General features: G+C 36.5%; 1 protein-coding gene across 2 annotated transcripts in view; it reads left to right on the forward strand.

The window, feature by feature from the left end:
* ANGPT1 (angiopoietin 1) overlaps positions 1-21,448 on the forward strand; it is a 299,442-nt gene that overhangs the window by 10,252 nt on the left and 267,742 nt on the right. The window lies entirely within an intron of this gene.

The following is a 21,448-nucleotide window of genomic DNA, read 5'->3' on the forward strand; positions in this document are numbered from 1 at the left end:
CCTGTGTCCATAGCAGCACTATTCACAATAGTCAAGACATGAAAGTAACATAAACGTCCATAGATGGATGAATGGATAAAGAAGATGTGCTACATGTATACAATGGGATACTACTCAGCCATAAAGAAGGACAGTGTAATGCCACTTGTAGCAGCATGAATGCAACTAGAAATGATCATACTAACTGAAAAAAGTCAAAATGAGAAAGACAAATACCATATGATGTCACTTACATGTAGAATCTAAAATATGGCACAAATGAACCTACATATAGAACAGAAACAGACACACAGACATAGAGAACAGGCCCGTGATTGCCAAGGTTTGGGGAGAGGGATGGGCTGGGAGTTTGAGGTTGGTAGATGGAAACTATTACATTCAGAATAGATAAGCAGCAAGGCCCTACTGCATAGCACAGAGACTATGTCCAATTTCCTGGGGTAAAAGAATATAAAAAGAATGTGCATATGTATACAACTGAGTCACTTGCTATACAGCAGAAATTAGCACAACATTCTAAATTGTTTCTTTTCTTCAATAAAAAGAAAAGATTACTGGAGAATTTCCATTCTCAGAAAACAAATAAAATCCCAAATTTTATTTCTAAACCTTTAAAGATAATTCCAAGATTTTATAAAACATTTTAACCCTGTTCTTGTCTTCACTATTAATATATAGTTGACTAGATTATAATCCAGTAGGAATTTATTGTGGCTAAAGCAGCCATGAAATTAAAAGACGCTTACTCCTTGGAAGGAAAGTTGTGACCAACCTAGATAGCATATTAAAAAGCAGAGACATTACTTTGCCAACAAAGGTCCATCTAGTCAATGCTGTGGTTTTTCCAGTGGTCATGTATGGATGTGAGAGCTGGACTGTGAAGAAAGCTGAGCGCCGAAAAATTGAAGCTTTTGAACTCTGGTGTTGGAGAAGACTCTTGAGAGTCCCTTGGACTGCACGGAGATCCAACCAGTCCATCCTAAAGGAGATCGGTCCTGGGTGTTCATTGGAAGGACTGATGCTGAAGCTGAAACTCCAATACTTTGGCCACCTCATGCGAAGAGTTGACTCATTGGAAAAGACCCTGATGCTGGGAGGGGTTGGGGGCAGGAGGAGAAGGGGACGACAGAGGATGAGATGGCTGGATGGCATCACCAACTCGATGGACATGAGTTTGAGTAAACTCCGGGAGTTTGTGATGGACAGGGAGGCCTGGCATGCTGTGATTCATGGGGTTGCAGAGAGTCAGACATGACTGAGCAGCTGAACTGAACTGAACTGAACTGGAAGGTTTGATTTGGTGTATGTACCCAGCAGCCCTTACATCTGCCTTATCTCAGTTGCACAGACATGAGCTTTATTACTAATATCACCAGTATTTATTGTCCAGTTTTACTCAGTTTTTGAATGTCAAGAACAGAGTTATAATAAGCAATAAGTGTAATATTTATAGTATTAAAGAAAAATTTATTGATTAAATTGAGTATTTAATGACTTTATAATAATGTGAAGGTTTGATTTTTTTTTAAGGTTTGATATTTTTAACAAATGAGTTAATGAATTATACATATTTCTTAGCAGTGGAGCCTTATTTCCAAGCAAATTATTAGGCAGAAACTTAAAATGTAATCTAGATGCAAAGCAAGGGGCCCAAGGAGAAATGGAGTGAGACCCCACGGTGATCATCTTGCTCAGCCCCTCTCCCAGAGGCATCCTTCAGGAGACTCTATCTGTACAAAAGAAGACAGATTCAAAATAACTGCAACAAAGCTTTCAAATAATCAAATATTAGGCAGATAAATTTGCCAAAACCAATCTACTGGCAAGCAGGAAGAAACATAACACTTGAAATTTGAATGTTTTTGGCAAGCTGATGTAAGGATATCCAAATTTGTCATATGCAAATCAGTTTAAGAATACTAATGTGTAAGTTACCAAAAATATGTAGACTCAAAAGTGTTGAGGCCCCCCCATATTTAACATGACCTAAATATGTTGACAGTAGGCAATTCTTGAATAACTAGTGACAAATTGTATAACATCTATTTTCATGATAGTTTATGCTTTTTAAAATTTAGGAATATTGATTACATTGATGACATAATATCTCAAGCTACACTATTTACTTAGAACAGAATTCATTGTTAAGGGTAGTGAAAAGGAATATAAATTTTAAGTAGGCATTTTGGTATTTTCAAAATTTGCAAAGATTCTTGTTAAATATACTAAGCTAATCTTTATTTTTGTTTTTAATACATGACACCAGAATTGCCATTTTCTTGTTCACATGTGCTGGCTCTTTAGGATTTTTAAAGACATTGCCTGGGTTCTGAAGATTAATTCAGCTAAGAATAGGTAAAAATCATTCTTGAATCCACTTTCCCAAATACACCTAAATTACCACATGTCACAGTATACTGGAAGAGGACAATCATATAAAGGCAATGCCTTCAATTCCATTAACTCTGTGGAGCTTTTTCTCTTTCTTTAGAAGATGAATAATGCAGAGCTGTTTGATATACTAATGGGATGAAGGCTCCAAAATTAGACCTTATACAAATTTATTATTAACTTGCTTATTATATCAGAAGTGAAAGTTCTAATTTCCTTTCTGGCTTCGCAGTGGCCTGCTTTTTCTTACACACTAGTTGGCCCATTCTTCATTTTGGAGACTTATGAGGCTTGAAAACCAGAAAAGAGAGGTGGTGACTCCACTGTAGCCCCTTTTTGCTGAGAAGTCTAAACCCACTGAAATAGATAGTGAAACCAAATGCACTGTTTGTGTCCACTGTTTCCTGTGTCAGGTCTAGAGGCAGTACACACAGTGATGAAACGTGTTGTACCTAGAGCCGGACCACCTGGGTGGATCTTGACAGTACCGCTTCTTGCTCTGTGCCCTAGGGCAAGTTTCTCTATGCCTCATTTTCATTACTAGTGAAGTAAGGTAATAGCACTTACATTACAGGATGATTGTTAAGAGTAAGTATAAGTCACATAAATTACTTTTAATAAGTCCTATTACATAGTAAATGTTGAGCAAATATTAGTAATTCCTTGGGGGCAGTTCTGGGTTATAGTAATAGTTCAGTGTTGAGACCTTTTACCAACTCTCAGTCCCTTTGGAAGAACTTTACATGTATTAATTCATTCAATATTTTCAGTAGATAATACTATAATTTTTCGACATAGCAAATGAGGAAGCTGAGGCACAGAGAGGGGAGAAACTTGCCCAGCATTGCCCAATGGCTCAGCGACAGGACACATACCCAATTCCAAGCAGCCTGGCTCTATGACCCATGCTCTTAACCAACTATGCAATTAGATACAGCAACTTTATGATATCTCTTCTTGTCAGTCTTCAAACCTTAAGTCTATTTAAACTGTTTTTCTGTGATAGTCTTTGTATCTAAACCTGTAATTCTCTCACACCAAATAAGTTGCCCCTTTCTCAAGTTTTGCTTCATACAACCATTTGTCCTCATCCCACCTCTAAAGCTTGGTGGTTAAATTGACTGTGACATGTAGGTTATGCTGCTGATTGAAGCACAATAGTCCAATTCTCTCTACCCTCCCACAGATCTGTTAATAGACTAAGGAATCCCATGTCTGCAGCCCTTCCCGTCATATCCTTAGAAGCACCATTTCTTGAAGTTACAGAGCTTAAATGAATCTATTTATCTAAAAACTTCTGAAACACAGAGAACGGCTTACAGTTGCTTTATATGGGGTGAGGCTGCCTATTCTAAATATCTTCTGTTTAATTTAATGACCTCGCTTGTGGATTTTTCTGTGGAGAATCCTTCTTGGAAAAGCAAAAGCACATCCTGGAACTTAAAATATTATTTGTATGCAGCTTCCCTTTGTGGGTCATTCAAAGAGTTGTAAAAATGAGAAGAAAAGCCTTGTTTTCTCAGTCAATGACCTCTTATCTAACTTCCTATTTTATTTATCATTGTCTCTATTAATTAAAATATTTCTGGTATTTTGGTTCAAGAACAAAACACTGCTACTTGCAAGCAATTGTAATGACTCTTCTTCCTGGTCTCAGAGGCCTGATTACTCAGATGCCTGGGCCTTGAGATTAGCTGCCTTCATGGCTGATAAATACCAATTGCATGAGGTGGAAAGGCTCCAAGTTACCCTAACTTCCCTCTGTCCATTGTTCTTCACAGAGTGCAGAAGAGAAGAGAGGACAGAATGGGGTGGGGCAAAATAGAACTCAGTTGTACCTTTTCATCCTCCCCCCTTGCATAGTGGGACAGATTAAAAAACATTAAGAAAAGAAAACAAAACTCACTGCATATCCCTTTGGTTGACCCAAGTTCTCCAAGGAGTGCTAAGAATCAGATTGTAGGGACCCCAAAGATAGTGATAGGATATATATTGAACCATGAATAAATTCATGCTGTAGAGATCAAACTATTTAGGGGTGACTCTTTGGTCAGTGAAGTGGTCTGAAGAATTCTGGTGCTAACAGTGACCCTTATAACTTTCTCAAGTTTAAGGTTTTCTTTCTTCATCCTCTCCATATTTTTCAACTTGCATCTGTTGTGTCTGATACTATTCATCTCCTTTCAAGTGTTGTGTACATGTACTTAGTCGCTCAGTCATGTCCAAGTGTTTGCTACCCATGGACTGTAGCCCTCCAGTCTCCTCTGTCCATGGGATTTCCCAGGCAAGAATACTGGAATGGGTTGCCATTTCCAGGAGATCTTCCCAACTCTGGGATTGAACCCACATCTCCTGCATTTCCTGAATTGGTAGGTGGATTCTTTAGCACTGCACCACCTGGGAAACCCTTAAGAGTTAACTGACAAAATAGCAAATACAAATTAATAGAAGCTGGGTTGTGACCTCCCATATTTAGTCATATGAAAGTGAAAAAGTGAACTCACTCAGTTGTGTCTGACTCTCTGAGACCCCATGGACTATAGCCTACCAGGTTCCTCCATCCATGGGATTTTCCAGGCAAGAATAGTGGAGTGGGTTGTCATTTCCTTCTCCCAGGAGATCTTCCCAACCCAGGGATTGAACCCAGGTCTCCTGCATTGTAGATAGACGCTTTACCATCTGAGCCACCAGGGAAGTCTATATTGTTTGCTCTTTATCTTGACACGTGATTATGGTGTGCTTTATCTCATCCATATAGCAACCACATTTCCTGCCTTTGAAATTGCTATTGCTTTGTGTATGGAATAAATCAAGCTATCTGAAAAGAGGGCAATGGATATTGGGTGTTCTGTCCCAAAAGGAAGTATGAAAATGACATTCTATTAAGAAAGGTGTTTAGTAGCAAATAGGATGTTAATGTCTACTTTCGTTAAGCAATATCAACATCCAAACAGATAAACACATATATTTTTATAAATAGTAGGTATTACCATATGTCGTTTACAGATAAGCAGACTGAGGAACAATGAAGTCAAGTAATTTTTAAAAGGTTACATATTTACTTTGAACCGATGTTCTGAGTGGTTAACTCTAAAGTTCTTCATTGTTCATGTCTTTTGCATTTCTCCTTCACAAATTAAAACCAGTTTTGCATGATGGAGCATTGGGAAGAGATTTAATGAATGATACTGTCCTCTAAGTTTTTATAGTGTATGTCTAGAATAAATAACCTTCTTTGGAGAGTAGAATAACTTACCATGTGTATATAAAAATTACTAAAAGAAAGCTACTGTTCTTAAGAGAACTATTTTCTGGAACTACTCTTAACTGGATAAAAGTTTTTATTTAAAAATATGTCAGAGCCAAAAAACTGATTCCTGTTTTTACATTTTTACAAATAAGTGAATTGCTTACACAAACTGCCTAGTTGAGGTTGCTGTGATATGACTGTACAAATAAAGGTAAAATTTTAAGCTAGTTAGTTTATCTACATTTTCTTTAAGCACAATCTTGAAAGTTAGATTGTGTTTATTTCAGGTAAAGACCAAACAAGGATAAAATATAGTCAGTAGAGGATATTGCTTAATATTTCAGCAGTAATGAATTAGGATCTGTTTATAGTATTTTTGGGAAAATGACTATATATGTATTTTTAATTTTACTTTATTTTAGTTCTTAAGTATATAAAACTAAAAATTGATCTCAGATTTATTTATGCTTAGAAAAAAAGAACAAAAAATTAATGGACACTGGTGAAGGTGAAACTGTCATCTCTTACTGACAGTCAAGATAAACTAATGGACTAAAGAGACTTTGGTTCAAATAGATGATTAAAGTTGACAATAGAAGTGGAAATCCTACACTTATCCCTCAACAAAGCTCTTAACTTAGAATTGAGTACATATTGAAGCTAAGAAGTCTCCATGCCAGAGAGAAAGGGAAATTATTTTGTGTCCTTTATGTTTCATAGGGACTAAAGCTTACATACCTTGAGTTCACAAATCAAATATGTGAAGTTTTTGAGGGAAAAGGTCACTATGGAAATTAATTATACTGAGCGTAAAATATTCCTATATATTATTCTAGTTTTTAAGAATGTCTTCCACTGTATCTAGTATTGAAAGTCCTGACCTAAAAAGGTATCAAGGCAACTAAAAACTTCAAATAAACTCTGTAACCATATTTTAAAATTGTTTATGTTTCAAATATTTTACCACATATTTTGAAGATTTCCCTTCTGTTCAAATACAAAATATCTCCTGTAGAAAATGAGATTAACATGTGCTTAGTCTTTCTCTGATTACTAGGCAATTGAGAAATCAATGGCAAAGAGGTGAGTTTCTACTGGAAAGATATACCAGTCCTACATGTTCATTTGATGGACACTCAGAATCTTTGAGAAAGGTGTAGCTTAAAATATTTTATGTAGCTTTAAAATTTAGAACCAAAAACTATACAAATAAAATGCAACTTTTAAATTTAACAAGGTGGGAAGAGTATAAGTTTAATAGCTAGTAAACAGTGCCAGAGGGTAAATTAGTTATATAGTCCAAAGATGGTTATAATACAATACTACTGTATGTATGTATATGAGTGTATGTTTGTAGTATTATGTCATAAATAGTTTTACGTCATCCCATAAAGAATTCTCTTCCCTTTGAATCTGAGTCATAAAAGGCAATTCAGTTTCCAGTCTGTTCACTACAATATTCATACTTGAAACCCTGAGCTGCCATGTTAGAATTCTGACTTAAAGCCACCATGTTGTAAGGCAATCAAACCACATGGGAAGGCAGTGTTTAGGTTCTCTGGCTAGCAAGTCCCCGTTATCCAACCCAAGCTCTAGCCATGTGAGTGAATGAGCCTTCAGATGATTCCAGCCCCTAAATCACTATATTACTTCCATATGTGGAGTTCAAGTCCTAGCATTATGGAATAGGAACAACTCATCCCCTCTGTACCTTGTCTGAAATCCTGACCCACTAGAGTCTACAAGCCTAATGAGGATAACTGAATGGTTGTTCTAAGCCACTAAATTTGTGAGTTATATATTAAAGAAACTTAGATATATGTGCAGGGCTTACTATGGTACCCATGATTATGATAATCATTGGAGGGTTATACATTAGACATGAGCTTTGCCTTCCCGAAGCTCGTCTTCCAGTAAGGCTCATGATATGGATAGAACATCATAAGTGTTGGTTTTTAAGCCATTGTTTTTACTATTTTTCTCTACTCTTGAGGATAAATATTTCACTTTTACATAAATTAAGATTCAATAAACATAACTTGAAGACTGCGTGTATCTTTTGTACTCCTTTGAGTAAAATATTTATTAGTACGGATTTTTCTAACTTCAAGGTAGTATTTGTAAAAATCCTCTGAGCCTTCCTAAACTATTAATTCAAGTCAGCCAGAAGTCCATAATGCCAAAACAATGTATTGTATAGTTTATGTGATTTGTAATCTGTACATTGTTTGAAAATTTTCTGATCATTTAAAAATTGTAAATATCTCAGTGAATTCAGATTTTTGAGAATCAAGGCATGAAGCTATTTTATAGCTATATGCTGCTTAACCTGTCATGTTTAGGCTGTAAGTTTAAATCCAGATGTTTCTGAAAGCTGTTATTAAGCATGGCTGACTGGTGGCCTCCCAAATGTAAAATGAGTGAGCAGCATCTATTCAATTCCCAGCAGTTTGGAATTCCTGCAATAAAATCCACCCCAGATTCTCCCCTTCTTAACTGATGATCCTAGGATCTGGACCTGAATGAAACAAGTATAGAAACATTCTTTAAATATATGAGGTGCTTGTTACATTATATAATGGTTCAAACTAGTGGAAAACAGCGTAACAGTAAATACAAAGAACATAGCTATTTTTTTAAATCCTTTGACTCTGTAATACTACATTTGGGGATTGTTTTCAAGGAAATAATTGAAAAGAAGGAAAAAGAAATATATATGAACATGTTCATTGATGGTACTCTAACAGGAGTTTGGAAACAATAGATGTTATTATTTATTTGATATTTACTATGATACCTTACACACATTATCTCTAATATTTTTTAAAAAATATGAAAAGTAAACAGTGTTATCCACAGTTTTGAATGAGGAAACCACACACAAGTTCCTACCAGCAATCAATGGCAGAAAAAGTAAGATACTCCAACACAGGATCGTATGATGAAAGACCATGTCATCAGTGACATCACTATTGAAGTTATTAAAAATCATATTTTTACAAGAGAAAATTCCTATAAAATGTTGAGTGAACAAGTTTATATACCTGAATAATTGTAGTAATAGAAAATAATATCTGATACTTTTGAGCATTTAATATGTACCAGACCACCTGACCTGCCTCTTGAGAAACCTGTATTCAGGTCAGGAAGCAACAGTTAGAACTGGACATGGGACAACAGACTGGTTCCAAATAGGAAAAGGAGTACGTCAAGGCTGTATATTGTCACCCTGCTTATTTAACTTCTATGCAGAGTACATCATGAGAAACGCTGGGCTGGAAGAAGCACAAGCTGGAATCAAGATTGCTGGGAGAAATATCAATAACCTCAGATATGCAGATGACACCACCCTTATGGCAGAAAGTGAAGAGGAACTAAAAAGCCTCTTGATGAAAGTGAAAGAAGAGAGTGAAAAACTTAAAGCTTTTCACTTGTTGAGCTTAAAGCTCAACATTCAGAAAACTAAGATCATGGCATCTGGTCCTATCACCTCATGGGAAATAGATGGGGAAACAGTGGAAACAGTGTCAGACTTTATTTTTGGGGGCTCCAAAATCACTGCGGATGGTGACTGCAGCCATGAAATTAAAAGACGCTTACTCCTTGGAAGGAAAGTTATCACCTAGATAGCATATTAAAAAGCAGAGACATTACTTTGCCAACAAAGGTCCGTCTGGTCAAGGCTATGGTTTTTCCAGTGGTCAAGTATAGATGTGAGAGTTGGACTGTGCAGAAAGCTGAGTGCTGAAAAATTGATGCTTTTGAACTGTGGTGTTGGAGAAGACTCTTGAGAGTCCCTTGGACTGCACGGAGATCCAACCAGTCCATCCTAAAGGAGATCGGTCCTGGGTGTTCATTGGAAGGACTGATGCTGAGGCTGAAACTCCAGTACTTTGGCCACCTGATGCGTAGAGTTGACTCATTGGAAAAGACCCTGATGCTGGAAAAGATTGGGGGCAGGAGGAGAAGGGGATGACAGAGGATGAGATGGCTGGATGGCATCACCGACTTGATGGGCATGAGTTTGAGTAAACTCCGGGAGTTTGTGATGGACAGGGAGGCCTGGCGTGCTGCGATTCATGTGGTCACAAAGAGTCAGACACGACTGAGCGACTGAACTGAACTGAACTGAACTGAAGCCTACAACAGAAAAAAAGATGTTATTTTATTTTATCCTCTGAACTCTGTACATAGATATTGTCATTGTCTTCACTTTAGGGAAAGTGGATGGTAGAAGATTTTTTGTGTATTTGTAACTATATGCATAAAACCACTGACAGGAGCACATCCAAAACATTCTCAGTGATTCATTTTTAATGAATGGAAGGTTGGAGTTGATGTTTTTTCATTTTCTCTTATGCCTATCATGTTGTTGTTGTTTAGTTGCTAAGTTGTGTATGACTCTTTGCGACCCCATGAACTATAGCACACTTATCATATTTATTGTGTAATGTGTGTGCCATTTTTATAATCAAAGTATGGTAACCTTTTTTTTTCCTAAGAAAAATAGGTATATCTATAGTGAAGCCAAATACAAATAAGCAGGAGTGAAATGGACATGAAGGGGACTTGAGCATGTTAAAATTTCCATCACTTTTCAAAGTAAAGTTTCTCAGGGCAAGAAAAATATGGAAGAAATAGTAATGGACTTACAATAGTAATAGTAATGGAATTACTGTTTAGAAATAGTGGTGGAATATGTCAGTAAAGGAAACCTAGGAGAAATAATTTGGACTAGAGTTTTTTTCTTCTGTAGCCACATTTTACCTCCCAAACAGTACCTTGACCAGTTCTGAACCTATTTTATCATGTGGTGGTCATTTATTTATTTCACACCAATTTTTATTTCTTACTTCCTTCTCTATTTTTGTGGATAAATTTATGTTAAAAGCTCTGATTGGTGGATTATAGACAGATATTAAGTTGAGGTAGTCCATGATCCTCAGTTGATTTTATTCTTTTTATTGAAAGGAAGAAATACACTAGACATTTTTACTTAATAATGATAGAAAGATAAGTTATAAAACAGAAGATGAATGGGTGAGCTTGGTTTTTAAAATATAAAACTAGGATTAAATGCTTCAGGATTTGATATAACAAAGAGCAGGAAGACATATGGTGGAGAGATTAAGGAAGTTATGATTATATCACAATACATATGAAGTTTGAAACATCTTAATATCTATCCCAGTGCACTTACATCAGGCAATCAGAACTTTTCAAAAGTCAAAACCTGATCATGCATTCTTCTGGTTAAAAGGCATCAATGGCCCTAAAGTACCCTCAGAATGAAGTTCAGATGCCATATTTTACTAAAGGTAGATGTTTCACATTGCTGTAGTTTCATCTCTCAATATTTTTCCATGGTTTTCTATTTTCTAGCCATACCTAAAATCCTAATAGTTCTAGTATAATATCATGATTTATTCCTCTTCCTGAACTTTGTTCATTCTATGCTGCAACAGGTTCCTTGCATCTCTCTTGAATAAATGGATGGAGAGATGGATGATTTGTAAGTATGTGTGAAACGCTCCTGCTACTCACTAGGCAGTGGAATTTCATAGGAAAGGTGACAAACAAAATGACAGAAATGGACTTCCAATTTTGAAGGACACAGACAAAATAGTAGTAATGATGAGAAAATGGTTTTGTTTTCTGTAGTTAGTTTCATTATAAAAAGGTGAATAACCAAAAGCTGGGGTGGTGGAGAGAGTGGCCCTCATGACTCTGCTGCTGCTGCTAAGTCACATCGGTCATGTCCGACTCTGTGTGACCCCATAGATGGCAGCCCACCAGGCTCCCGTCCCTGGGATTCTCCAGGCAAGAATACTGGAGTGGGTTGCCATTTCCTTCTCCAGTGCATGAAAGTGAAAAGTGAAAGTGAAGTCGCTCAGTCATGTCTGACGCTTTGTGACCCCATGGACTGTAGCCTATCAGGCTCCTCCGTCCATGGGATTTCCCAGACAAGAGTACTGGAGTGGGTTGCCATTGCCTTCTCTGCTCATGACTCTGACACTTGCCTAAAGTTAGAAGGTTAATAAGGTAAACAGGTTAGAGGATGAGGAAAGCAGCTAGAGAATTAGGTAACAGAAGAAATCCTAAGGGAAACATCCTAATAGCACTCAGGCAAATAAAAATAAAGCAGAAATATTTATTAATATCAAGGACAAAACTGATATTTTAGAATGGGGGACATTAGAAGGGTGCTTTATTCAGGTAATATGTATTCGTTGAAAAAACATAAAATTATAGCTGAAAATATTTCTGAATTTGCAATGTATGAGCTGTTAACTTCAGTTGACTTTTAGAGTAATTCTCAATATTACAAATGAGAGGAGGAAAGGACCTCCTAAGCTGCTTTAAAATCTCTTAATTCAGTTAGAGGTAAAGAGCCCCATTCTGTCTTCCAGTCATTGGTATATACCACACATTTATAGTATAAAATGTGTTAGAGAATTGAGTCAAATTACTTACCAAGTCTAAGGTTAATAAACCTTAGCTTCTAGCCACTTAAAAATATACACTTGTACTCTCAGGCAAGATGTATACTGTGTTATTCTGCTTGTATGATGTATATAAACTGCCTAAAGGAATGATTTCATTTTTTAAGTGTGTTTGATTATTTCAAATTAAATGAATCCTACTGAAAAAAATTAAGCTCCATGGTTCCATTTTGAAAATAAAGACATTAATCATTTCCTTGAGGAATCAGTTAGGTACCAGAGGTATCTCTGTTCAGACAGGCATTAGGTATATTAAATGTCATTTGACATATATACTCATGTGGCATGCTTTTTTTCTTTTAAGCTACCGGAGTCTGACCTTTTGTTCTCAATTGGCTTGTTATACATTTGTAAACATGTTCATTTTGTGATAAGAAATGTGAAATACTCTTCAGCACTTACGAAGTAGGTCCTGCCTTATGACTCAGTTTTGTGACTGTACAGCACAGAGAGATTCCTGGTTAACATTAGAAATACGTGCATCCTGATAGTCATGCAAGTTTTAGAGAAAATGTTTAAGTGGAAATCTGGTTCTGTAAAATCAAAGACATTCTATGTTTGCTGAGCAAGAATAATGGTCTTGTAACATGGAACATATGGATATTTAAACAAACACATTTTTATGCCTAGAAATAAAATATGCTCACTGGGAAATTCACATCTTAAAATGCACACTCCTCTTATAGTCTCATAACTTTATATCAAGGAGTCTTATTCATGCAAATGACTACAACTCTTAGAGAACTGGACACCTCAAACCAGGTGTCAACCAGTTCTAGTGGTTGTGATGAAAGGGAAGCTATTTATGTTCTTTATAATGGTAAATGAAAGGGACAAAATTAGATATCTACAATTAGCCAAGTCTTCTCTTCTTAAAAAAAAGGCAAAGCAGAGCCTTTGATGTGTTTTCTGCTATTTCATAAATACAATAACCATATATATGTTTGTGCACATGTGTGCATATATATATATATATAGTTTACTTTTCAGCATATGATGGATTGCATGTGTGAATTTGGCAGGCTACTTTAGTCCTCTTGAGCTTCAAATTTCCACATCTATGAAATAAGAATAATAATGCTTTCCTCATAATGTTATGGTGATTATGAGACAAGATTTACCAACACCTAATAACAAAACCTGGCACATAGCATTATGTTTGACAGACTACAACTTTTAAAAAACATTTTAAACATTTTCTTTACAAACTGTACCCAGCCAAAGCTAAATGAATTTCTTAGGGCTACATGGCTTAATAATAATCAGATGACGACTACTGTAAGATTGCCATGTTCCGATCCCAGTGACTAATTCTCTTGTGAAGAAGAATTTAAAATAACTTAGAGATGCTTCTCCCTCAAGGAGGTAGGACATAACTCTCCACTTCTCAAGTGTGGGCGGTGCTCAGTGTCTTTTTTCTAAAGAGTACGGTATACAAGGGGGAAAAGAGCGTAACTTCACAGTGGAGAAACCTGACAGATGCTATCTCAGCCAGGTGATGAAAATCAGTATCAACAGTGGTAAGTCATGTTGGCAGTGTGTCTGTTTATCAGTGCCATGAAAATAACACAGAATGGCACTGTCTTCTGTGGTCTCTTCCTCAAACCCTACAACCTCAGTCTAATCATGACAGAAGCACCAGAAACTCTCACTTTAGGGATGGTCAACAAAATATATGACAGGCACTTTTCGAGAATGTCAAAGTTATCAAAGTAGCAGGAGCCCAGGGAGACATGATCAATAAATGTCATGTGATATCCTGAATGGGATCCTGGACCAAATTAAGGAAATCTGAACGAAATGTGGAGTTTAGTTTAACAAAAAAAAGAGAGAGAGAGAGAGAGAGAGAGACCAACAAGCAGAAACACATGCTAGGAAAAAATGTGTACTGTTTTGGATTTGATAGACTTTTGTGATTATACCATGTGATGGATTTCTCCAGACTTTAAGAAGACATATCAGATAATTCTTTAGTACTATGAATAATTTTCTCAGCAAGAATCTGAGAACAGTTTTGGTACACAGTGACTCTTTACAGTTACTTGAAAAGCAAAAACCTGTGAAATAATATATTTCAACGTTTCAGATCTCAAGAATCTTTTAAAAGCTTCCTAAGATAAGAGAGATAAGGCTTTCCCTACCTGGCATAGAAACCTATGACACATGCTAATGTTTATGGGTAATATGATAGTTATGTACAGAAAATATTATACTTTTGAAAAACAAAGTCCTATATGAACATATAAAAATGAATTTGCCAGGCCACCAAGGATGCATTAAGTGAAATCTGATGTATTTTATTACCCTCCTACAATAATGCAAATGAAAAAAATTAGTAAATTTGCTATAAGTGCATACTTGACAAAACATTACAGTCTCTATGAATGTCTTTCTTCCATGCTGTTGAGGCTTATACCTTTAGTATGAAAAACTGGGATATAATTTTTCTTCCAAAAATGTTATTAATTTCCTTTTTTCTATCATTATTAAGGCCACAAGTTGTAACAGAACAAGAAATCAGAGCTATATCATTTTATTGAAATACTTCCTGTGAAAATATCCAAAAAATTTTATTATATTAATTCAGATCTGAAAGTATTCTAGTTTGTAAATATGGATATGGTTTTAACTCCTCTATTTTGTAACATTTGTAATGAGCATCACAGATGCTTATAATTATAGATTGCATGCAGATGAATGATGAAATATTCCCTGCTTATTTTAGCTTACAGAAAATGGTTAAGGGCACCACTCAAGCAAGCCAACAAAATCTGCATCATGTTATTCTTTTGTATGCCTCATGAAAAGGTATTTTTAAGATGTGGTACGGTGTTATCTATTTGCCTGATGTCAGATCTCATTGCTTGGTCACTCAAGACAAATCTGTTGTGTGTTAGCTAGGAGCTTATGAAGTATAATTTGAAAAGTCAGAAATCTGACTTGGTTTTCCAAAAAAAAGATTGCCGTGATAAAATCTCATAAATTAGGGATGGAAAAACATTCTAGAGCTTGGCCAGTCTAAGGCTGATTTGTGGACTGTGTTTATTGCCCTTTTTATTCTTTAGAGATGATACAATTAATGGTAGTGTTCTTCAACAGTGTAAAAATGGCTTTTGTCTTAAACTTTTCTGCAGATGCATTCTTTGTATGTAATAAAGTCTGTCCTGGAGTCTGTGCAGATGGTTTATAGAGCCTGAGATTAATCAAAATTTGTTCTCCACAGTTGCATTTATTAATTTGTTCATTCACTAAATATTTATTGACTGATATCATTTGTAGCAACTTTGTCCTGAAACTCTGGGGACAAAAGTGAGCAAAAATAGACATCATATCTAACTTCATAGGATGTACAGTCTAGGCGGACATGGATATTAATTAAATTAATGAAATAATTTTAAGCTAACACAATAAAGAAGGGATACAGAAGAGACAAAGACAGTGAGAATATAAAATAAAGAATTGGACTTGGTCAGGATTTGACCTGTTCAGCTACTGATGCACTATAGACATTATAAACATTTACCTTAAAAAAATAGGGACTTCCCTTGTGGTCCAGTGGTTAAGACACTGCACTGGGAGTGCAGGTTTGATACCTGGTTGGGGAACTAAGATCCCACATACCGTATGGTGTGCCCTAAAAAAATCGAAAAAGAAAAGAACTAAATGAATGAACCCAATTTGTTTATATTCTCTGACTATCTCTGTGTTTATATCAGGGAAAACCTAGAGTTTTGTGGTTCTACTTCCTGAAGTAGCAAGTATTTGCTCTGGGTTCTCCCAGTCTCTCTATTGTTGCTCCATGCATATAACCCATGATTACTTTTTTTAAATTTTTACCACCTGAATTTGACTCTGAAACAACTGACAAAAATAGGGGGAGAAGAAGGAAGGAAGGAAACTAGCGCTGTATGCAGAGCCACATGGGCTAACTTTCTCTCCTGAAGACCTTGTAATCTGATCCAGTTGGAAGGTTTCCCTCCACTTACCAGGGCACTCTGGTAGGATCTGAGGAGCTTACATTCGTGGAAGATGCAGGCTCAAGAAATGCAATAAGATTCTTATTTTCCAGTGTCAAACTTGAGCTGAGAGTTTCTCTGTTATGACACCAGTATATATTCAGAAATAGCTTTGTTAGATGCTCATTCCATCCAGTGTCATCAATCTTCTGCATATATCTAGAGAGGGGACTGAGAGATTTTGAAGTAACTATATTCTATAACCTTGTAAATAAAGACCTTGTTACTAGTCTTGCTATTAATATGATGTATAGGTGATATTTGTAAACTTGCTTTTAAAGACAGAAAACCCAAATAAAATGTGACCAATTAAATAAACAGATAAATGGGTATGTCTTCATAGATAAACTGGAACAGCTATTTGATTGAAGAGACCTGTCAGTTCAGCATAAAATTGGTTTGAATAACTTTTTATATTTAATTTGATTTGACCTACATAGTATATAATACCAAGACAACAGAAGTACCCCATTTCTTAGAATCAGATTCATGAAATCTGAAGGAGGGAAACCTGAAGGTTACCTAACCCCACCTTCCAACCAACATAGAAAATTTTTTTTTTAATACAAATTCTGTTTCTTACATTTCCCCTCAGCTTGATCACATGTAACAAAGGAGAACTTGCTAGTAGGCAGGCAGACAATTCCATTCTAATGTAGTTATAACTATCTGAACTTTTTCTTTTGTATCAGGTTGTAGCTTCCATTCATTTCCCTTTAGAAAAAAACAAGTGTTTCTCACTTCTGCACAAATGCCTTCCAATAGTTAACCTGAAAGTAATCTTAGACATCTTACTTTTTCTGAACATCACATTCCTCACCTGAAAAAGGAAGATAATAACATTACCTATTAGGATTTATGCAGGAGTCAAAGCAGACTTGTTTTAAGTGGACTCCAGCACATTGAAAGCACTGCTTTATCAGTGTTGCAGTTGTTATAGTAGTGTTGTTAGACTGTTATTTTGCCTCCCTAACTTTTTGCGAAGCTATGCATTCTTTCCCTCCTCCTTTGTTCATAATAGTCTTCTGTCTATTTTACCTTCAAATACAGGCTGAACACAGTACCACACATGGTCCTAACATACAGAAAACCATGTGCCATGTGTGCTTAGTCACTCAGTTGTGTCCAACTTTTGTGACCTCATAGACTGTAGCCTGCCAGGTTCCTCTATCCATGGGATTCTCCAGGCAAGAATACTGGAGTGGGTTGCTATTTCCTTCTCCAGGGGATCTTCCCAACCCTGGGATCGAACCCAGGTCTCCTGCATTACAGGCAGACTTTTTACCAATTGAGCTACAAAGGAAGCCCACCACTGCCACCATAAATAGGACTTCATTTCCTCTGCAGGATTATAAATAACAATGTTGAAATACTAATCCTCACCATGTCTTACTTAACAATCGTGGCTTGTCTGAAGATTTAGAACAGACTTGTCAGATGTGCAGATGACCAAAAGTTATGGAAACCTTAGGACTGTTTTGTTCATTTGTCTAGACACTCGCTTTTTTTCAACCTAAAGATTACTCATTCTTAGTATCTTTATTACACCATTGGTCACGCTATCAAATAATTCTTCAGATTCCTGTTATGCAGTTTTGTATCAGTCCTTCATATTTTTTTTGTTTGTTTCATTTTAAGCTAAACATAGAACTTTCCATTTATCTACATTAAACTGTATTTTTCTTTAAGTGGGCTTTTTGTTTTAGCCCATTAAGAACTTTAAGAATTTTTAGCCTCTTATCCAACAAATTATGCTTTAATCATAACTTTGGTCATCTGCACATCTGACAAATCTGTGTTCTAAATCTTCAGACATGCCATGATTGTTAACTAAGATATGATGAGGATTAGTATTTCAACATTGTATTTATAATCCTGCAGAGGAAATGAAGTCCTATTTATGGTGATAATGGTGGGGCTGGAAAATAAGGGATTGAATTTGGGTATGATTCCTCAATTTTAATTTTTAACATCCAGTGTTCAGGTAAATGCTTAAATCCTTTGGTCTTCCTTGATTTTAGGCATGATTTTCTTTTCTTAATTTTTTTTTCTCACTGTCGCCTACATAGAATGTGTATGACATATCAGGCCTGGTAGACTTAGGGTTGTAGCTGAGAGGAACAATAGATGTCACTAGCATTTAGTGTAGTAAAACTCTATTAAGAAGAAGAGATTATTCTTTTCAGACATAGAATCCAGCTTGTCAATCTCCGTGGGGCTGGTTGACAGACTCTTGGAGGCATATCACTTTAAAAAGGACTTAATAGTCTTTCATGACAATGGACATTTTTGAAATTCAGGGGTGGTCTACTGATAATTTCACCAAGTCAATACACATAAACAGGACTGTAAAGGAATTCCTCATTTTCCCAACTCACATTTTTTCCCAATAAAATGGATATTCAAGTAATTGAATTGCACTTTAGGATTGAGTGGAAATTTATAAGTCATTTTATTTATCCTCTCTCTCCATACAAAACCTGTCTCAGGCTGACCTCTCAAATATGTGTTATTACACCCCTGAACTGATGGGGTTTTGTTTTGTTTGTTTGTTTGTTTGTTGCTGAAGTGAATGCTCCTGGAGCCTGGAATGGCACTATGGCTTTTATGGTAGCATAAAAGCTCTCAGAGGATCAGCAGTTCTTAGCATTAGGTAGTTCTCCTAGATAGAAGCCCTTCCCAGGACTTGTTCTTAGTAATTCACCTCCTAGCAATATGTAAGTTAAATTGGTGTGCACTTTGTAGCTGAAGTCTCACCCATGGAGTGGGCACATTGCCTGGGACCCTTTTGCTATTGGGACTCCAGATGTGCTGTGACATGGGACTTCCCTGAACTGTTTTAAGTCTGGATGTTGGTCAAAAGCCAATTTGGTGATGTACTATTGGTGATGCTCTATTTCTCTTTTCTTTTAATGTTAGTATATTGAAAGTAAGCTAGATCATTCTCTAATAAATATCTGTACTATTTATTTGTCTATAATGAGTGGCTTATTCTGTTAACAAATCCTTCGAACCTGAGATGAAAGTGAAAACTTTCAGCAAAACATTAATTGGCTCTGTGAGCAGGATTTGTGAGACAAAATGCCACTCTTTAAGAAAAATGAGATTAAGGTTGATGACGTTTTTATTCCCAGACGGGAAGATTCACCTTATTGCTCATTAGCTAGTGAATAGGACGTATTCACTGAATTATGTGAGAATTGGAACCTTAAATTAAAGCGGGCCAAACCTTTAGAGGGCTTCCCTGGTAACTCAGCTGGTAAAGCATCCACCTGCAATGCAAGAGACCCCAGTTTGATTCCTGGTTCGGGAATATCCGCTGGAGAAGGGATAGGCTACCCACTCCAGTATTGTTAGGTTTCCTTTGTGGCTCAGCTGGTAAAGAATCTGCCTTCAGTGCGGGAGACCTGGGTTTTATCCCTGGGTTGGGAAGATCCCCTGGAGAAGGGAAAGGCTACCCACTCAAGTGTTTTGGCCTGGAGAATTCCTTGGACTGTATAGTCCATGGGATCACAGAGAGGCGGACACTACTGAGCGACTTTCACTTTCACTTTTCACTTGTAACTTCCCAGCTATTTGATGACAGTTACCATGTGGGGAAAGTTAGATGAGTGATGTGATGGCATGAATACCACAGCAGACCCTTGCCCCACATTCCTTTTAAAATGCTACCAGTTGGAGAGGCATTTGCGTTTAGGATCTTGTTCCCCTAAAGGAATAATATGGTTATCTGAATTGTTTTTCCTGCCATATGACATCTATTGGCGACCTCAGTGAATGCTATATTGCATTTATTTAGAAATGAATATGTATGTGAATGGACAGAGTCTGAACCAAGACCCCTCAGTCAATGTGTACTGAAGTGGAGTAAATCTTATTTACTTGCTTATTTTTTGATGAAATATTGTTATACTTAAAAAATATTTCACATTGAAATACTTAACTGTGTTATACGTTCTTCAACAGCTTCTCTCAGTTCTTTAATATGAGATCAAATATTGACTCCTCTGGGAAATTTTCTTGAGGTCTCTATACTGTTTTGCATCCTCGTTTATTTAGCTTCACTGATAAATAATGAAAGAATCTTTCATTCATTGGTAAAGAATCCCCCTGCAATGTGGAAGACCCTGGTTCAATTCCTGGGTCAGGGAAGATCCCCTGGAGAAGGGATAAGCTACCCCCTCCAGTGTTCTTGGTCTTCCCTCATGGCTCAGCTGGTAAAGAACCTGCCTGCAATGTGGGAGACCTGGGCTTGATCCTTGGGTTGGGAAGATCCCCTGGAGAAGGGAAAGGATTCTCTGGTATTCTGGCCTGGAGAATTCCATGGACAGTCCATAGGATCGCAAAGAGTTGGACACAACTGAATGACTTTCACTTCACTTATTTACTGTTCTAGCTCACTGTGCATTGTGTTTTGCCACCCCCATTGTCATCTTTATCACACTGTGTTTGTTTCCTGTTCTCTCCTCCTGATAATACTGGCATTTACTGAGTACTTATAATGTTCCGAGTTCTGTCTACAAGGTTTACCTGTATTAGCTATGTTGATCCTCAAAACAAACTTATAAATTTGAAACTGTTATCATTCCCATTTCAAAGGAGAGGAAACTAGTGCACTGAGAGTTAAGAAAATTGTCCAAAATCATAAAGGCTTAAGTCCAAGAAAGTCTGATTCCAGAGCTTGGGCTCCTGTTACCCTGTACTGCTTCTCTAGATCAGCTCCTAGAAGTCAGGAGCAGGCTTTTATCTTAGTATTGTTAACATCTGGTACACTGTCTAGAACATAGTAGGGACTTGATAAATAGTATTAATTGAATGAATAAATGAATGTTTTCTACTTAAGTATTTTGAGTGATAGAAGACAAAAATCGTCAAAGGACTATAAAAGCTTGTCTTATTCAATCTCTTATTTTGTAGCTGGAAAAGCCATGATGCATAGGGGTAAGTTCTACCTATAAGATCATTTACATAGTTTAGCTGACTTTTTTTAACCTTTTACCATATCCTGGAAACTTATTTCAGATTCCTTACATGTATAATTCTATCTAATCCTCATCTGAGTAAATATTCTTATTATCTACATTTTAGAGATGAGGAAACAGGCATAAAGAGGTTGTCCAGTGTCTCATAGTTGTTAAGTGGCAAATCTATGAATTCAGTTAACTGGCTTCAGAATTCATGTTCTTGCCTACTATACTAAATTGACTCTCAGATAGCTAATCATTGCCAGATCTAGTCCCAAGTGAGTGCTAATTTCTAAAGTACACTCTATCCATATCCTGTCCATA

This window comes from Cervus elaphus, chromosome 21 (genome assembly GCF_910594005.1).
Source record: "Cervus elaphus chromosome 21, mCerEla1.1, whole genome shotgun sequence".
In the NCBI taxonomy this organism is placed as follows: domain Eukaryota; kingdom Metazoa; phylum Chordata; class Mammalia; order Artiodactyla; family Cervidae; genus Cervus; species Cervus elaphus.